The 19,048-nt window shown below is 28.5% G+C and overlaps 1 long non-coding RNA gene across 1 annotated transcript; it reads left to right on the plus strand.

Annotated features, from left to right (window-relative positions):
• Window positions 1–9,343: 9,343 nt before the first annotated feature.
• Window positions 9,344–17,818, plus strand: LOC147807007 (uncharacterized). The gene is made up of 4 exons (XR_015435439.1): window positions 9,344–9,517; window positions 10,702–10,783; window positions 14,136–14,225; window positions 17,697–17,818. It is a non-coding gene; the product is annotated as an uncharacterized LOC147807007 (long non-coding RNA).
• Window positions 17,819–19,048: the final 1,230 nt, after the last annotated feature.

A 19,048-nucleotide genomic window follows, 5' to 3' on the forward strand; every position in this document is an offset into this window, starting at 1 on the left:
CCGCACTCTGGGAAATATGGTCCCAATAATAGGTTGGTCAAAAGAGCCGTCCAAAGGGTATTCGCAGTCCGAAATAAATCGTCCCAATAGTGGCTTAGACTCCTTAGTGTTAATTTTACTTTTTGCGTATTTCACCATGTCTTGAGAACTTTTAAAACGAATTAAAATAATTTTACATACAAATATAAATTTCGTTTATCCAAAGATAATTCTTTGCAAAATATAACTTTTAGTAAATATTTACTTTTTTTAAATTTTATTTTGTAATAGCCGAAATTTTTTGATTATTAAGTATACAATTTTTTATAACATTTTAAAGAAGGAAATTTTCAATGGCAAAATACAACATTTGAGTAAAATGGATCGAACAGTTCCTGAAAAATTGAATTTTGAAAAAGTCGCATTTTTAAGAGCTATTCGATTGATTTCGTTCAAATTTTGCGCTTTGTCATTTAAAATTGTTTAACCTAAATTCAAAATTTTTTAGACTATCATTGAATAAAATAATAAAAAATAATTATTTTGACTAAAATTTATATTTTGCATGGAATTAGCTTCTGAAAAACGAATTTTTTAATTGAGTGCAAGAAATTTTTCAATTCACTTAAGATGCTCTCAAGATGTGGTCTCATACGTAAAAAATATTAACATTAAGGGGTACAAACTTTGAACCGCTCTTCTGACTACAACTATTGGGATTATTTTCTTGCAGATTGCGGTCATCCCTATATTTGAGAGACAAAATCCCAAGTAACACCATAAAACAGGTATGTTTATTCAGAGAAAGTATGTTTTTGTGTCTGATTTTATAACTTAAAATATCGTGGACACAAATTAATTAGCATATATGTAATCCTCTCGAACCTGTAAGATTGAGTCCTTGAATGTGAAGATACCATCATTAGATGAAAAGTTATTTAGAATGGACCATTTATTTTATGCGTATCGTACATACGTAAATATATACTTTAAGTAGTACATATAAGTATGCATAATCTTATGTACGTTAATTCACATATATGTAGATACACACATACTTTATTGTTGCTGTTGTAGTTGTTGTAGTTAATTTACGTCACACTAGAGCTGCACGATGGGCTATTGGCGACGGTCTGGGAAACACCCCTGAGGATGATCCGAAGACATGCCATCGCAATTTTGATCCTCTGCAGAGGGAATGGCACCCCCGCTTCGGTAGCCCGACGACCCGCACGCGAAGTCGAGCACTTTACGGTAGAACAGTTTAACGAGGACCAATACCGCACACTCTCTGTCCCTACGCAGACTGATTCAAGTGATCACCCATCCGCACACTGACCGTAGCCAGTGATGCTTGATTTCGGTGATCTGCTGGGAACCGTGTCTTAACGATCTGTCCACTGCGGGACACACATACTTGATATGAATATACATATAATGTATCTATGTAAATGTGGGTATATTTGTACGTCCGTATGTTTGTACGTATATACACAATTTATCTATGTTCAATATAAGTACGCATGTATTCATGCGCTTTGTAATAACGATGTATGCATTTATGTATAAACAGGGCGCAAAAAAGGGAAACCCCTGAAAATATTTTATCTATTGATCGGACTTAAATGTACATACTACTACTCGATCTTATTTGTTTGAATGTCTAACTTTATGAGGAATTCAGCTCCTAGACCCTTAAAACAGGAGAAGCACCTGCCTTCCGCAAAATATGGTATCAACAGTTTATGAAAGAGAGTGGTAGAAAGTTTGAATCACTTAATGTTAAAATTCCATTTTGCAAAGTTCACCTTGTATAACTTTTAAAGCAAATTTAAAATTTGAATGAAATCAATCGAAGTGTTCTTCAGAAATCGAATTTTACGTAAATAACTTTTTTTAGAATTGTACTACCTGGAAACTAGTAGTCCGATTTCATTCAAATTTCTCATTTTGCCTTTAAAATTACTTTCTTAAAAATTATGAAAAAAAATTTATATATTTTGTAATGCAAAGTGTTTTCGACAATTAGTAAATAAAATAAAAAATAATATTTATTTAAGGTTATTTTTAGCATTATCTTTGGATAAACGAATCTTATAATAGTGTGCAAAAACTTCATGATTCGCTTAAAAAAGTTTTTCAAATCTAGTGAAATACTCAAAAAGTTTTGCTAACATTAAGAAATCCAAACATTCAATCGCTCTACTACCTAAACAATTTTGGCAATATTTTCAGGCTGGAAAACATTTAAAATATTGACTACCTTCCATATTTTTAGGATCAAAAATTCAAATCCATCGGAGAAAAAAAAGTCTTTTTTTTTCTGGTTTGTAACTTAAATCGTTTATATAAATTAATTAGCATGTACAAGATTATGTCCTCGAACAAAAAAAAAAAAATTGAGACTCAAGACGTAAGCCATTTACATATTAGATTGAAAGTTATTTAAGACGAGTAATTTTGTTTCGCACGATATATAAATATGAAGTTGAATCAATAGATAAACTACATTCAAGTTCCGAAAATTTTGTGGTAGAAGCAATTCATCAATTAGTACCCAAGAGCCGCTACAATCGATCACGTTATCTTCCATGTTGAACCCGAACTATCGCCTAAAACAAACTGAACTAGGGTGTCTTAGAACTGGTCACAAAAATTTTTATGGACATTATTCGAAATTTGACAGTATTCGACGATTTTTGATTAATTATAGAGATCAAATTTCTCAAATGAATTCCAATTTCAAAATGAATCACAATTATTCCTATAAGCAATCAATTCTACGTAAGGTGATTAGAAAACGAATAAAACATATATTATCCTGTCTTGAAATTAAAATTGCTTAAGCTAATCGGAAAGTTACCGAAATTACAAGTACAATCTTCTAGCCATAGATACACTCGAAAGTGGGTTAAGAAAATATTATAAGTGCTACGTTTGGCAAAAATCAGAATCAAATTACAGTAATACGCAGTTTCTATTTTAAAATCTCGATAACTAGTCTGGAGCCTCATAAAACTTTTTAATATGGAAAAATCTCCAATTTCTGAAATATTATTTTTATTTGTTGAACTATATTTTGGTATTAATGTAAATCTAACTAACGTTAGTGCTAATTTCCATTTTTTATAATAACTATAAATGTATTGTAAATGCATCGGCAACTCATACGTCTAAAAAAAAAATAATAATAATAATTAAGGTAAAATAGTAATAACAGTAATAAATTAAAATATTGATAATTAAATTTAAATTATAGTTTCAGTGTTTACTTGAAACTTACTGAAATTAAGAAGGGAGCATAATAACCGTTTAATATCCTTTGGGTAAGGTCGTTCCAAGCATAAATTTAAGTTTTAAATTAAGTTAATATTAATTGATAATCTTAAAAAAACAAATAGCAATGCGTAAATTAAATACTTAATAAGGCAAATGAAATGCAACTAAACTATGTACCTACTTTTTACATCAAAAGGGAAATATCCTAAACTTGGAACAATAAAACAGAATATCATTAAGAAACTTCAATTTCAAACTTAATTCAAGCAAGTAAACTCCGAAAGTGTAACTGATCAGCAGCCGTAATATTAGTTCAAAGTTGCGCATGACGTAAGCAGCAGTTTTCAAGACAGTATTTTAAGAGGGAGGAGAATCAGGGGTTTACAATAATTTTCAAAAGTTTAATTTAGTGAGATTATTTTTTTTTTATTTTTATTATTATTTTTAATTGAATAAGAATATTGAAGTTTGAACATTAAGCATTGCCTCAAAGTTTCGGTACAATAAGGCTAATAGAAGTTTTTCTAGTTTTTAAAAGAGCTTCGTTTAAAATTTTATTTATTGCTTTTCCATTTTAATCTTATGTATTTTAGACGTATATTTGTTTGATAATTCAAATAAGACGTTAAAAGAAAGAGAACAGATTTAAAATACCATCTTTCGATTTTTTGAACGACTTAATTAAAATTTAATTAAACAGACTTTTAGCCTCCCCCCCCCCTTAGAAAAACTTGTTTTTCACTTTATTAGTTCCTTTTACATTTTTTTTATTTTAAATTTTTATTTTCAACAGTGTTTTGCCAATAATGTATAGAAAAAATTCTTGACACGAAAAAACTGCTGCAAAATTTCAGGAATGGTTGAACATTTACATACCTGCTAACTTATAAACTTTTTCGAGGAAATCTTTTACGGCAGTGACAAAATTTAAATTGAGAGGTATAAAATTTTTACATCCTTTTAAAATATGTAATTTCACATGACAAAATGCAAAATTTGAGCATAATCGGTTGAATAGTTTCTGAGAAATCGAATTTTAAATATACACAGGAACAATTCGATAGATTTAGCTCGATTTTGTATTTTGCCATGTAAAATTGCGTTCATAAAAATTTTATAAAAAGTTGTAGGCCTTATAATTAAAAAATTTTCCAGCTATTATTTAATAGCGTAATAAAAATAATAAATATCTACTAAAGTTTATTTTCTGCATGTTATTATCTTTGCATAAACAAATTTTAAAATTATGTTCGAATTTTTTTTAACTCGCTTAAAAAGGTCTCTATGTATGGCGAAATATGCAAAATAAAAAATTGAGATAGAGGCATCCAAACTTTGGATCACTCTCATGATCAAACTATAGGGACAATATTCCTCAGATTGTGGCTACCCCCTATAATTTGGGGGTTCAAAATCTGAATCCGTCGGAAAAAAGATATGTTTATTCTGAAAAAACGCATTTTAGTGTTTAATTTCGTAACGTAAATAATCAAATAAGACGCTAATTAATTAATTAGCATATTTGAGATCACCCCTTCGAGAAATTAAGATTGAGTTATAAAACGTGAAAATTCAATCATTAGATCAAAATCTATTCAGGGTGGTCTGTATTTTATTTTGCACACTACGCATCGTGTTATTTGAACAAAATGTTCTTAAATTCACTCCAAAGATATGATGAAAAAAACTGTGGGTCTAGGTTTTGAATCCAACTAGCTTTAGAGCGGATACCAGCTTGTCAGGGAAATAAAGGCGGTAGGTGCATAATGCTGATTTCATTTTCACCATCACTTCTCTTTAGTCATAAATCGTTTAGTCTTAATATCGATGACCATCTAACTCACAATAGACTGTCGGGCGAATTTTTTCTGTACATAAATATTTTAAATAAAATTCTCGTCGCGTGGATATTTTATAGCTATACCATAATTAGGTTTGCAATAAGGTAAAATGAACGAGAGAAGGCCACAAATTTTAAAGGAACCGCAACGCATAGGACCCCTAAAGCCAAATTCGAGAAGAAAAAAAAATATGTTAAAAAATATTGAAGAGTCAATTTTAAACTCCAGATTCAAATTTTTAAATTTTCATTTATTATTTTAATGAGATTTTTCGAATGAAAAGTTTCTAAAAAAGAACTATTGCTTGTGTCGAGAAACCTTTAAAGGAAAGTTTTCGTATTGTACTTTCGCAGACCTTAAAAAACAATCCAAAAACATGGTCTTATACTCGTTTATTTGCTTTCCTTTAAATGAGGTCCTTTGCAAAATATTTTCTTATTATTTATTAATATTTTCGCTGAAAAGGTTAATACTTGCTTTATTTCGTTTCCTTTGAAAAAGGTTTTCGCTTAATATTTCTGCTAGCCTAATAATGACAGCAAACAAAAATGCAAAAAATAAGGGTTACAATTTGCTTGTTTTTTAACCAAAATAACAATATTTTTTAAAAAAGATTTAAAAATCATTTAGTTTTCCTTTAAGGAGGAAAGGTTGGAAATTGCAATATTTTTACGACATTGAAAAAAGGTTTTAACCGCAAACCTTTTCGTGACAATGAAAATAAAGTTAAAACACAAGGTTGTCGTAAGGTTACATGCTATCTGGGATACCTTGGCAAGCTATTATATGCTTTTTTATGCTTGCCAGCATCACATGCTGGATACCTAGCATACATCGTACTAGCATGATAAGCTAGGTACAAGCATCTCATGCTTATTAGCTGTTTAAGCTGGTTCCCTAGCATGGTAAGGTAGGTACCTTGGCAAGCTATTATATGCTTTTTTATGCTTGCCAGCATCACATGCTGGATACCTAGCATACATCGTACTAGCATGATAAGCTAGGTACAAGCATCTCATGCTTATTAGCAGTTTAAGCTGGTTCCCTAGCATGGTAAGGTAGGTACCTTAGCAAGCTATTATATGCTTTTTTATGCTTGCCAGCATCACTTGCTAGATACCTAGCATACATCGTACTAGCATGATAAGCTATGTACAAGCACCTCATGCTTATCAGCTGTTTAAGCTGTCTCCCAAGCATGGAAAGGTAGATACCTTAACAATCTATTACATGCTTTTTTATACTTGCCAGCTTAATATACTCTATAGACAGCTTAGGCGAAAATAGCATTTTTTATTTTTATCAAATCCTTAGACCTTGTTATATTTATTTAAAGTAGGTCCCTAGAACTTATTAAGAATTTATTATGAAGATTATAAAATTGTTTTTATGGAGAGTAAATAAATATAAAATTTGTAAAATGTAAGAATAAAAAATGCAAAACAGTTTTCTTCTTCATAACGTCTCTTCAGGATGGTTATGTGTTAAAAGTAAAAAACTTACAGACTTTATCTTTAATTTGAAAAAGCGGTAAAAACTGTTCCACTTTGTTGTTATCATTCCAAAAACATTGTTTGTGTATTTATTAAGTATCATATAAGGCAAAATTCAGGCATGCTCATCAAAATTCAGCCTTATAATAGCAACAAAAATATGCTGATTTCAAACTCATGCTGGAATAACAAAAATTCGTAGCAACGGATGGTAGAATTCTCTTGCTGGAATAGCAAAAATTCCTAGCAACCGATGGTAGAATTCTCATGCTGGAAAAGCAAAAATTCCTAGCAACCGATGCTAGAATTCTCTTGCTGGAAAAGCAAAAAATCCTAGCAAGTGATGGTCGTGATTGTTGCTAGACTAGCAAGATATTCCAGCAACACAGCTGGTATCTGTATGCTAGACAAGCAAATAAAGTGTGCCAATACATACCATGACATGCTAGTAATTTTGCTGGTACCAGCAAATATTTTTGCTAGATCATGCTGGGTTTTTTTTTCTTTCTTTTTTTGCTGGTATATTGCATTTCAAGCTTGTCTAGCAAATAAATAGCAAAAATTTGAACCTGAATCTAACTTTAATACTAGTTCATTATCGCTGGTATACATAATGTATTTAAATTTGCTTCATTTAGAAATATTTTTGGGATTACATTCAAATTAAATATTGCATTCGCTATAATTTAACCAAAACATATTATTAACAAGGTTTTCTGGAAACATGAGGATGCTTAAGAACTCGGGCTACCGAAGCGGGGATGCCATCCCTTCTGCAGAGGATCAAAATTGTGATGGCATGTCTTCGGATCATCCTTAGGGATGCTTCCCAGACCGTCGCCAATAGCCCATTGTGCAGCTCTAGTGCGACGTAAATGAACTACAACAACAACGTAACAAGTGAAAATTTAACCCACGTGATTTTTCTTGCTTGGTCAATAGAGCTATTCACGCTGCATGCGAAAAAATAACATTTGCCAATTTGATGAAAATTCAAACAAAGCCCTATGATCAAATTCTTCGTCGGAAAATATATTTCACTAATCAGTTTCTTATTCTCATAACCAAAAATCATAAAAGAAATTTTTTTTTATACAGTAGGAATGGTTCTTGAGATTTTCCACCTGTGTCAAGCATATAGTTGAGGTAGTATTTCAACTCTATAGTGAATGAATGTTGAAAAAATGAATATTGTGCTTTTTCGATTATTAAACTAGTTATCGTTTAAGGAATTTTTAAATTGAAAATAAAATCTAAAAAACTAAATAAAAAACAATAAAAAACTTTCTCTCTCATCCTTTGGGATGTTTCCCAAACAGTCGCCAATAGCCCGGGGAGCAACTCTGGTGCTACGACTCTGCCTAAATCATATTTTTATTTCCCATTTAGTTCTTTTCAAACTAGTTAATATATCTGTTGTGTTAACTTTATAACGAAAATAATATGTGATAGTTCACGTTTTCATTATTAAACATTTAAACCAAAATGAAAATGCCCTCTGGGGCAATTCCAAAGATGCGGTAAGGAATGAGTGCCTGTTTCAATTGCCATTGTGTTGTAAGAAACTGGGGTGTCTTAATAGTTGGGCAAACAGGACAATGCCCAGGGGATCCCAAAATACTTTTTCAATAAAAAGATATTTCATTACCTGTTAAAAGTATTTGGTATCCAGAGATTGAGGGTGCTCCACGTGTTGGCTCCACCTAATGTGTTTGCCCTGCTGGGTGCCCCAAAAGTAGCTACGCTACTATTTAGAAACCCATAAAAATCACCCACAGCTCTCGTACAGCTTTAGAAATCAAATGCTCAATACCTTGAATTATGTAACGTTTAAAATAAATTTGAAAGACCTGTACGTAACGAGCGTAGCTTGCTTCTCCGGCAAATCACACCGTAACATAAAAAAATTTTCGTGAAAAAATTAGTAAAAGTACTTAAATTTTTATTAAAAATATGTTCTTCATTGTTCAATTTAATTAATTTTCGAGATCTTTGCAGTATCCAGCGTTAAGTATGATCACTGTGATTTTAAAAGTTTCATTTCGTCAATAAGCTTTAATAAAATCTTCATATTAGCCAGCATTTAATTAATGTGCAAGTACATAAGAAAAAAGAGAGAGAAAGAAAAACTGTTACAACAATGTTGTCCTTATTTTTTTTTTTTTTCATAATTGATGTCATTGTCACAATTCTGTCATTATTTTCGAAAGCAAATATCAAAAACTGTTTTTTTTACTGAATGTAAAGTTAAGAAATACAGTCCATTTTTGCGATAACTAGACAAAAAAATATATATTTATTTATTATCTATATGCATTTTATTAAATATGTTTATATAGAGTTATTAAATATGTAGATTTATTTTAAAATATTTATTTATTATTACAAGGAACATAGAACCCTTAATTATATATAAATAGCTGATAGAAAACAACTCGGAAATTAATACGAGATAGTCTAAAAAAAGAAAATAAATAAAAAAATTCATGTTTTTTTTATTTTTAATAAACTAAATAAATAACTGAATGTCATAATAAATTTGTTTCTTAATAAAATAAATAAATAAAAAGTTGAAAATTTTACTTAATAAAACTATTTCTTATCGATTATATTTAGTTAATTTGTTTGTTTTTTCTATTTGTTGCTTTTCTCATAAATATTTATATGCAATATAAAAAGCGCATTTCTAGTAATAACATAAGAAGAAAAAAAGAAAGAAATGTAAATTTTAATAAAATACTATTAAATACGCTCTCTGGGACTAAGTAGACTGAACGTTCTTTTACTCCCTTCCATTAGTGAATTTTCACTGAACTTTTTCAACTTTTGATCCGTAAAACTGGTGCGCTTTCTTGATGACTAAACTTGTTTGCACCTTGCTCTAATTGTTTACACACATGGCGGCGGCAGATTCATATGAATGAGGTGAGTTTTCTTTATGTTATTTATTATTATAACTTTTATTTAAATGTACTTTATCTGTATTATTCATAGTTGATTTGAGTTCCATTTAAATAATGCGTGCGCATTTATTATCTGTATTATAATGTTATTCGCATTGAATTGCACTCAAGTTAGGCTTAGCAGTCTATTTACATTTTTAATTCTTGTATTAGAAAGATTCGGTTTAAGTGTTTATTTTAGTTTACAGTAGAAATGTTGCATCTTAAATATTTATATTACCGTCCTTATTTTTTTTTGACAAAATTAGCTTTTAAATCATATATAATTTCTCTAATTGTTACATCATGTAGTATAATAATTTTAGCATTTGAAGATAATGTTAAAGTAACGTTTGTATAATTTCTATTAAAATAACTTTATTTTATTTTAAAATTTATTTATTCTCAGTTATGATTAATATTTTGGCCTGCTGTTATCCTATTCTATTGAAATGTAATGTTAAAATAAAGGCGTTTTGTAAAAAGAAAAAAAAAATTAACTGTTTTATTTTATTTAAGATAATATTTTCTAATAGAAATATTAAGTAAACAAAACTTGTGAGTTTTTAATTTCAGAGTATTTAATAATGAACAATATACTTACTAATTTTCAAATTTGTGATTTAGAATTACCAAAAATATATTACAAATTAGAGTCTATAAATGTCCATCAATTATTTCAAATATTTATTTTTAATCTAACTAAATTTATTTGAAACTTTTTTGAATAACATGCTTGATTTGTCAATGGCATTTGCATAATTTTAAATAAGTAAATACATTTAAAAAAAATTATTTTTAATAAATATGTAAGGATTAAAACATTTTAAAAATCATTAATTTTGTTGAACATTGTTATATCAATGTAATCAATTTTTTTCTTTTTTTTTGTTATAGCTAACATTAGAAATGTTTAAATTGATTTATAATTAATTCACGAATTCACAGCAGGGATTTAAAAAATTATTTTGCAAAGTAAACAAAAAGAAAATGTAGGAAATTAAAAAAATTTTAAGTTGTTTGCTTAAAATAAAATCACTATAACAAAAGGCATTTTGAATTTATCTTCAGCTTTTTCATCTATAATTAGATTTCTTTTTATTAGTGTAGGTATCTACTTCTATTTATTTTAATGCTGTATCTTTTGCTCTATATTTGAAATATTAGAGTGGTGCACAGCCTGCGACTAGTGAGCCAGATGTAGCCTGCAGACTGTTGATATGCAACAAGGGAAAGCTTCTAAACACAAGTAAATCTATATTGTTTCTCAATTGCTTTTTCCATTGTTATTGCTCTGGAATTTCAAATGGGTTTAAAAAAGCAAAGATTTTTGTTGTGTTAATTTGCAAATTTCAATGATTACGCTTAGTTTTACCTTATTTCCTCCGATTTTTTATAAATTCAAATTGGGTTTTGACTGCTTTTAGGCAGTTAAAACTACTATTGCCATGTGGTTATTAAAATCCTGATTACATTTAATACGATATTCAGACTCTTGAATTGTGCTTTTAGTTATAATAACCACGTCTTCATGCTCTTTATTTGTGCTCTTTATTTTGTGTCTAACAATTAAAAGTATTTGATTTTCCGAACACATATTATCAAGTTTACTAATAAAAACATTACACTGAATTTACTGATAACAATTTGTAGAACATAAAAATTAACATATATGCTGTCTACATGAGCAAATACATGTGTGGCTCTTAGTTAATCTACCTGCTGTATTTTCACTTAAAAAGGTGACATTCCTATATTATAATGAAAATATGGTGTATAAGGATTGTATTTTATAGGAATTAGTTGAAATGCTTTTTGCAAAATAAATCCATTCTATTTCAAATAATGTAATGAAGACGTAAATGAAGGATGAAAAAAAAAAAAACATTTTTACTTTGTTCGTAGTTCTAAAAAATTTTTACCAAAATTTTTTTTCTATTAAACTGTTATTTAGAAAATGCTATAATTTATTGCCGTCCGAGTATTAATGCAATTTTGCTTTATTAACACAGCAATATATTAACAAAAATTTTAAAGCTATGAATATCAGTGGATATTTGGAAAAACTTGTCTTTGAATGCTTCATGAATTTTGAAATAGCTGATTTCTCTAAAAAAAAATATTTTAAGTTGAGACTTGAACCAATGAACAATACTTTTAAATTTCAACACTTATTCTTTATGTGTTCATTTGCTCTAATTGTGACTTAACTTAGAATAACTAACTTATGTTTTCGACTTAGCATTTCAGTTAGAAATATATATATTCTCTCCCAATATACAATTCATATTAAATTTGGTTTATCACCCATTTTCCAATAACTATTTACAGGGTTACCACAGGCGACTATGGTGACTTTTTTTGCCTAAAAAGGTTAGAAAAGCAACTATTTTCAGGAATAGGCGACTATTAGGAGACTTTTTTACTCTTAGCAAAGTTTTTTCGCATAAATGAACGTTACTTTTCAGAACGTTAATAAAAGAAAGCGAATTTTTATACAATTATTTATGTCCAAAAAGCCAAAAATTTATATTTCCTTTAGATTTAATAAAGTATACTTGTTATTTTTTCTCTCTGAGGGGCAGTTTTGTTATTTTTAATTGTTTTTTTTTCCTTCTATTAACATTCATATTTTATTGTAATTCGACTCTTATTTAGGTACCTATTTTCTAAGATGTATACCTTTTTATATTTGTACAAAACTTTTTTGTACAAATATAAAAAGGTATACATTTAGAATTGCAGCATAGATAGGACTGGGCGATAAATTGATGTATCGCGAAATATCGATTTAACGCATATATCGGTAGGCCGATGTAGTGACTTTCGTTTTAGGCGATGCGTCAGAAATTTGATTTAAACAGCCGGAATAAGGCTACAATCGCGGTTTAACTATTTAATATGCAAGGATCCTTGACTTAGCTAGCGCTGTTACCGCACTGACGAAGACGATTTTAATTTCGTCTTGCTGCAGAGATGTAGATAGCGTTTTGCTATAAAGATGATGTTAGTTTCGTGATGTTGAATGACGAAGAGCGAATTGAATCCCAGTTTCGTGCGAGGATCAGCGTTGTTATGTAGAACGCAATGCACAGTTTCTTTATGTCCATTTTTGTCTTTTGGATTTTACGTTTTTTGAAGATTATGGGACTCAAGTCATTTTGCAATTGTTGTGCATTTTATTTTGTCAGAAATAATTGTCAGGTTCTTTGTAAATTATTTTCAGTCAGACTTACCATCAGATATACCATTTTTTTTTCTGTCTGGGTTTAACGATTCTTGTCAATTATTTTTAGTAGACCTACGGTTACTTTGCGATTGCTGCACAATCGCTGTTATCTTAAATTTTCGTTCTGAACTCAATAGATCAATGAAACGAAAATATAAATGAAATAAAAAAAGATTTCCATTGATTTTTTTTCCATTATTGTGTTTCATTTTAAGCGATACAATTTAATAGGGGTATTTCGTATTTAACTTCATTTTAAAAAGTTGGTTTTTTATTTAAATCTATTAAATGTAGGTAAGTATAATAATTTAATTATTGTTAAACCAATAAATGTCCAATCGTTTTTAACTATAAAAAAATTACAACAAAGCTTACATTTATTTAGTTTGCTTTCATTTTTGAGAAAATTAAAACGAAGTTTAAAAAATTTGGCTATTAGTTAAAAAAAAAGAAAGAAACAACTAATTTTTTTTAATTAAATAAAGAATTTAGTAATGTTTTGTCGCTTTTTTAATAATTCGACATTAGTAATTTTTTTTTTTTTTTTTTGAAATTCTTTCAATATTTGTTTTATAATTTGTTAGATAGTCAGTATCATTTTTAAACAAATAAATCTTTAGTCGATTTTATTTTCAAAGAAAATAATAATGAATAAGTATTTCTTAAGTACAGAATTTGACTATTAGTTAATACTACCTTTTATTATTTTGAATAATTAAATAAAATGCTTCAAAAGCATGTTTTTTTTCCAACAAATAATTTAAAAAAAAATGTTTTTTTCTAAAGTAAACATTTATTTGGTTTGTTTTCCTCTTTCGTTTTTTTTTCCTTTAATTTTCATTGCATGTATGTAAAATATTTTGTTACAGTATTATTATTTTTAAAACAATAAATCTTAAATTATTTTTAATTCAAGAAAAATGAAATAAAGCTTGGGGACATAGTAGAATATGTTTAGAATTAATATTTTCTTTCGTAATAGATTTATTCCTTTTTATTAATTTTTGATTGATTGAAAGATTTCCCATAGGTAATTTTTGAACATATGCTAAATCGCGATACATCACTTTAACGCGATGTCTAACTGACGATGTATCACAATTTAAAATTTCTGACATCACCCAGTCCTAGTCATAGTATTTTTCAATTAAGCTATAATTTTAGTTATTTGGCTACTATTTTTGATAGATTTTTATTCCTGTTCAGGCAACTATTTTCATTGTTTTAGGCAACTATTTTCATGCTTGAGGCTACTAAAAGCAACTATTTTGGTTCATTTTTTACTGTGGCAACCCTGTATTTATAAAACTTATTTTTTTATGAATATTTATAACTTTAAATTTAATTATGTGAATGTTTTATTTTGATTTAGTAAATCCATTGAAGAGGACATTATAGGAGCCAATAAACTGACAGCATGGACAGAAGGGTGTGAGAATTATGATGTTAGAATTAGCAGGAAGTAAGTAAAGTACTTAACTACCTTAAGTATTTAGTTTAAAATTATGTGTTAATCAAGGTTTTCATCACGATCTAGTGTTTGTGTTGAAGGGATGATTGTTTTTAATGAGGGTTTGCTGTGCTTAAGGAAACTTTAAACAAAATTATGTTGTGGAAAAAGAAAATTCTAAGATTTGTTTCCCCCGTTTTTTTTCTTTCTGTGATTGATAGCAACCTTTTCATTTAGACATTTTTTACTTAGTTTAAAATATATTTTTACAAAAGATTCATATTAGAGATAATATGACTATAAAAAGTTAATTTAACAATAAAAATATAAATATGTGAAAAATTAGTTAAACATACTAAATTAAAAGAACTTTTTTTTTAAATATTTGGAGAGGCAATATACATTTAATCTATTCCTTACAACTTTGAAATATGGGAATTGTAATGGAACTCTCCTTCCACATGAATCTTTCCAAACCAAATTGATGAATACTGAAGGATCAAAATTTTGATCCAAACTTCAGGAAAAAACGGTAGTTTCACTAAGTATTTTTTCTTAAAGTTTTATTATGTGTCTCGTGAGAAATGATAAATCCATATATTTATCATAATTTTGTGTTGATTTTTTAATATAATTTTTAATTTTCAAAAATTATGTCTAAATTTTCACGTAATAGGTACTGCTCAGAAAAATCTTGACTGACTACTGTACAAGTCATAATGGAGACATTGAATTGAAAATTGATATCTTAAGTCTCAATATTGATGTTTTTAGATCATTAAATGGTTATATGTATACTATATGCATATAACGATTGGGGAAAGATACTAGTTTTTTTTATTTAAGTTTCCTCTCTCTCTCTCTTTTTTTTATTTTTATTTCCCAGAGTGGTGAGTAGTTATTTTTCAGGTCTAGTTATGGAATTGAAACAAAATTTGTGAAGAAAAGTTACTCCCATGGTATGACATCCTCTTAAAAACGCAATGTAGCATTAGATTAAATATAAAATGAAAAGACAAATGAATTTTAAATATTTTTTGTTAAAATATCTTAATGTAAAAAAAAAAGCATTTTGAAAATATTAAAATAATTTAAAACTTAATGTTTGTATGACTTTGTAATTAAAAAAAATTAAAATACAGTAGAGCATAGATTATCCGAACTGCTCGGGACTGAACGTGGTTCGGATAATTAAATGTTCGGATAATTGGAAAGTTGTTTAAAACCTAGTTTAAATGATTATTATTTATGCACCAACTTCCCTTCACACTTTTTCCCCCAATTGTAGAATTTCAGCACTTATCTATTCATAAACACATTCTGCTTTCCAACAATTGTAGATTGTCAAAATGAAGCTCGCATTCTTTGATAATTTTCAGTTGAAGAGGGCTAAAGGGGTATGTTGGTTTAACTGTATAACAATACATGTATGTATGGCTACTATAAGAAAACTGCTAAAAAAGGTTGTAAATTAAATATGGTCTTCAGATGTAGTAGGTATTATCTATTCCTCTAAATTTAGAAAAATTGTCGATAAGTTAAAAAAAATTCTGAACTTTAAAAAGAGAAGAAAGAAAAAAAAAGCGAATTCGGACATGTTTCGGATAATAAGGGTTCGGATAATCGGCGCTCTACTGTATCTAATTTAAACCAACTAACCTTAGTATATACTAAATCAAGTAATATTTATTTTTCTTTAAATTTTACTTTTATTTTATTACTCAATCCGTTTTACAGAAAATCTTTTAGAAAAAAAAGGAATTATAAAATAATTGTATTAAAATTAGAGAGCAGCACTGTGCGGCATAATCATTACAGATTAAATCAGTACTGATGTTCATAATGTTATATATCAATGAGATGATCTTTGCTGCCTGCAAATAATAATTAATGAATTTTCTTAAAAATAAAAAAAATTTAAGCATATTTCTGTGAGTCTCTTGCTTTCCTGTGTCACAATTCTTACTTTTTTTTCTACACAACTGTATATTCCAGCGGTTCCTGATTTTTTTTTAATAATATGGAACCCTAAAAGACCAACCATCTCTTGGCGGTACCTGAACATTTTTAAATAAAGTTTATAAAAACATCGGTGAATGTATTTACCAATAAAAAAAATATTAAATTAAACTCTTAAAGATTTTCCAAGAGGAATGAAAAAATTTTCATAATTTATCTTCATAATAATCTTGAATCAGGTATTATGTCAGACAGTTGAATTCATAGTCCTGTAGCTGCATTTAGTCTAGCTATGAATTTTTTTTTAATTAAAAACTAAGAAATGAAATAAGCCAAATTGTGTTTTTATTGAAATGGAAACAAAAGGAACTGCTATAAATGTTAAAGAAAAAAGAGTCTCAAGGATGGGTCTTTTTATTAGTGAATCTATTCTAGTTATTTCAGTTTAATTTGAAAAGCACAATGGGAAATAATACTACAATTTTTTACAGATGCGTAGGATTTTCAATTTAATATATTATAAGAAAAATTATTTTTAAAAATGTCTTTTCTTTTTTATTAGCATTAAACTTTAAATAATTGAAAAAAAGCATCTGCAATATTAAGTAATCGATTATTGTTGGGCCTAAATATGATAGCAGGTGTTAAAAATGTTTTTTATTTTTAGACTGCTTAAATTCCTATCACTTGGATCTCTTTCATTCTTCTAGGGTTCTGCAGAACAATGTTTAGGAACTGCTGGTATTTTTAATAAAAACAAGTTAATTATCAATTCTGATAAATAATTTGCTGGATAAATTTTGGTGAATGAAAGTGGCAAATCACTAAATAATCGCTTTCCCCCAAAAATACCACTTTTTTGTAAGAAAGAAATTCTACTGCAATATTTATAACAAATTTGTTTTGTTTTCCTAATCATAACATATTTTTAATACAGTTCTTTTAATAATGTTGGCAACAGGGCGAATTGTTAGGAATGAGCATGTTATTGAATGGAAATAGTGTAGTAGTTTTCTGCGTTTGTGTTAAATTTGCTATATTGAGAACCAGCTTCTATTCTTTAGTCCGTCAGGTGCCTGGGAAATTGTGTACCCTTACTTGCTACTCCTAGATTATATGCGTTTAGTTTAATCTTTGTTTTTGAATCTTTATCAAAATCAAGATAATAATGTTAATAAGAAATGTCAAACATTACATGCAAATTCCGTTGCAGCATATTTCATGCAGCAGCCTTTTTTGCTAACATTTTAGATTTTCTATGATTGTATATAAAATCATGTCTTTTTTAAATTCATGACTTTTCTTACCAATACAAATGCATAAAAATGTAACCAGACAATCAGGTTTGTTTAATATGTAAGGTAATATGTGATGCTATCTTATAAAAAATATTACTTTGATTTAATTTTGTGCAAAACAAGTAAATATATTCAACTTTATTTTATAAAAAGTAGTAAGTTTAATTCTGCAGTCTTATATGATTTTGTGATTTAATATTGCTTAAATTTTATTTATTTTTTTAAGGTGCTGCAAAGCTTTATTATAAGGAGGCCATAACGGTGGAAATGTAGATATTGAAAATGAGGAAGAAAAAATATTGTATTATTAGTTGCATTGTATTTTTCTAAATAAATGTCTTTTTTTTATCTTTGTATTTTTATTTTTAAATAAATATTTTACATTTTGTTTGGGAAAGCAGCAACAGAAAGACCTTTAATTAACAAGCTTGACATTTAAAATTAGTTCATTTACAGTTACAATATTTAGTTGTAAAATTGTTCAATTTAAATTTGAAATTCCATTTTCTTATTTCCTCCCTTTTTATGTAGAATTATACCAAAAGCAAGTTTTACCCCTTTATGTGAAATTAGACTTTAAGTAAAATTTTAATGATAACCAATAAATTATATTGCATCATAATGGATTTATTTTTTGTTAGCCCATTTTAAAAATCCATCATACAATATTGAATATGCTACGTTGGCCCAACATGAAAAAGTGCCAATTCCTAACTTTGGATGTTGGGCCCCAACATAAAGCATGATGGTTTGTGATGGAAAATTATAATGGTAACCTGTAAATTATATTGGATCATTATGAAAATCCATCATAGTACTATGTTGGGTATTCTATGCTAACCCATCATAAAATTCCATTATGCTATTTTGGCCCAACATAAAAATCCACCATACACTGTTTGGTATGCTTTGTTGGCCCTACTTAAAAGGTGTGAGTTCCTAAATGTGATACAGGGAATTTATGATGGTCTCATCAAGCTATATGTTGATCTTTGATGAGAATTCAAGATGGTAACCATCAAATTTATGTTGGTTCATCAAGGTTTTTTGCCTTGGAATGGTGGTAGAGAAATAATCTAAAAATAGCAAAATTTAAAAGCAACTGATGGTAATATTCTTATGCTAGAATAGCAAAAATTAAAAGCAACGGGACGTAGAATTTTAACAACTGAAAAGCATAATTTAAAAGCAACTGATAGAATTCATGCTGGAATAGAAAAAAATCCTAGCAACCGATGGTAGAATTCTCTTGCTGGAAAAGCAAAAATTCCTAGCAACCGATGGTAGAATTATCTTGCTGGAATAGTAAAAATTCCTAGCAACCGATGCTAGAATTCTCTTGCTGGAAAAGCAAGAATTCCTAGCAACCGATGCTAGAATTCTCTTGCTGGAAAAGCAAAAATTCCTAGCAACCGATGCTAGAATTCTCTTGCTGGAAAAGCAAAAATTCCTAGCAACCGATGCTAGAATTCTCTTGCTGGAAAAGCAAAAATTCCTAGCAACCGATGCTAGAATTCTCTTGCTGGAAAAGCAAAAATTCCTAGCAACCGATGCTAGAATTCTCTTGCTGGAAAAGCA

Source organism: Parasteatoda tepidariorum, chromosome 7 (genome assembly GCF_982258835.1).
Source record: "Parasteatoda tepidariorum strain Cologne lab strain chromosome 7, Ptep-v5.0, whole genome shotgun sequence".
Lineage (NCBI taxonomy): Eukaryota > Metazoa > Arthropoda > Arachnida > Araneae > Theridiidae > Parasteatoda > Parasteatoda tepidariorum.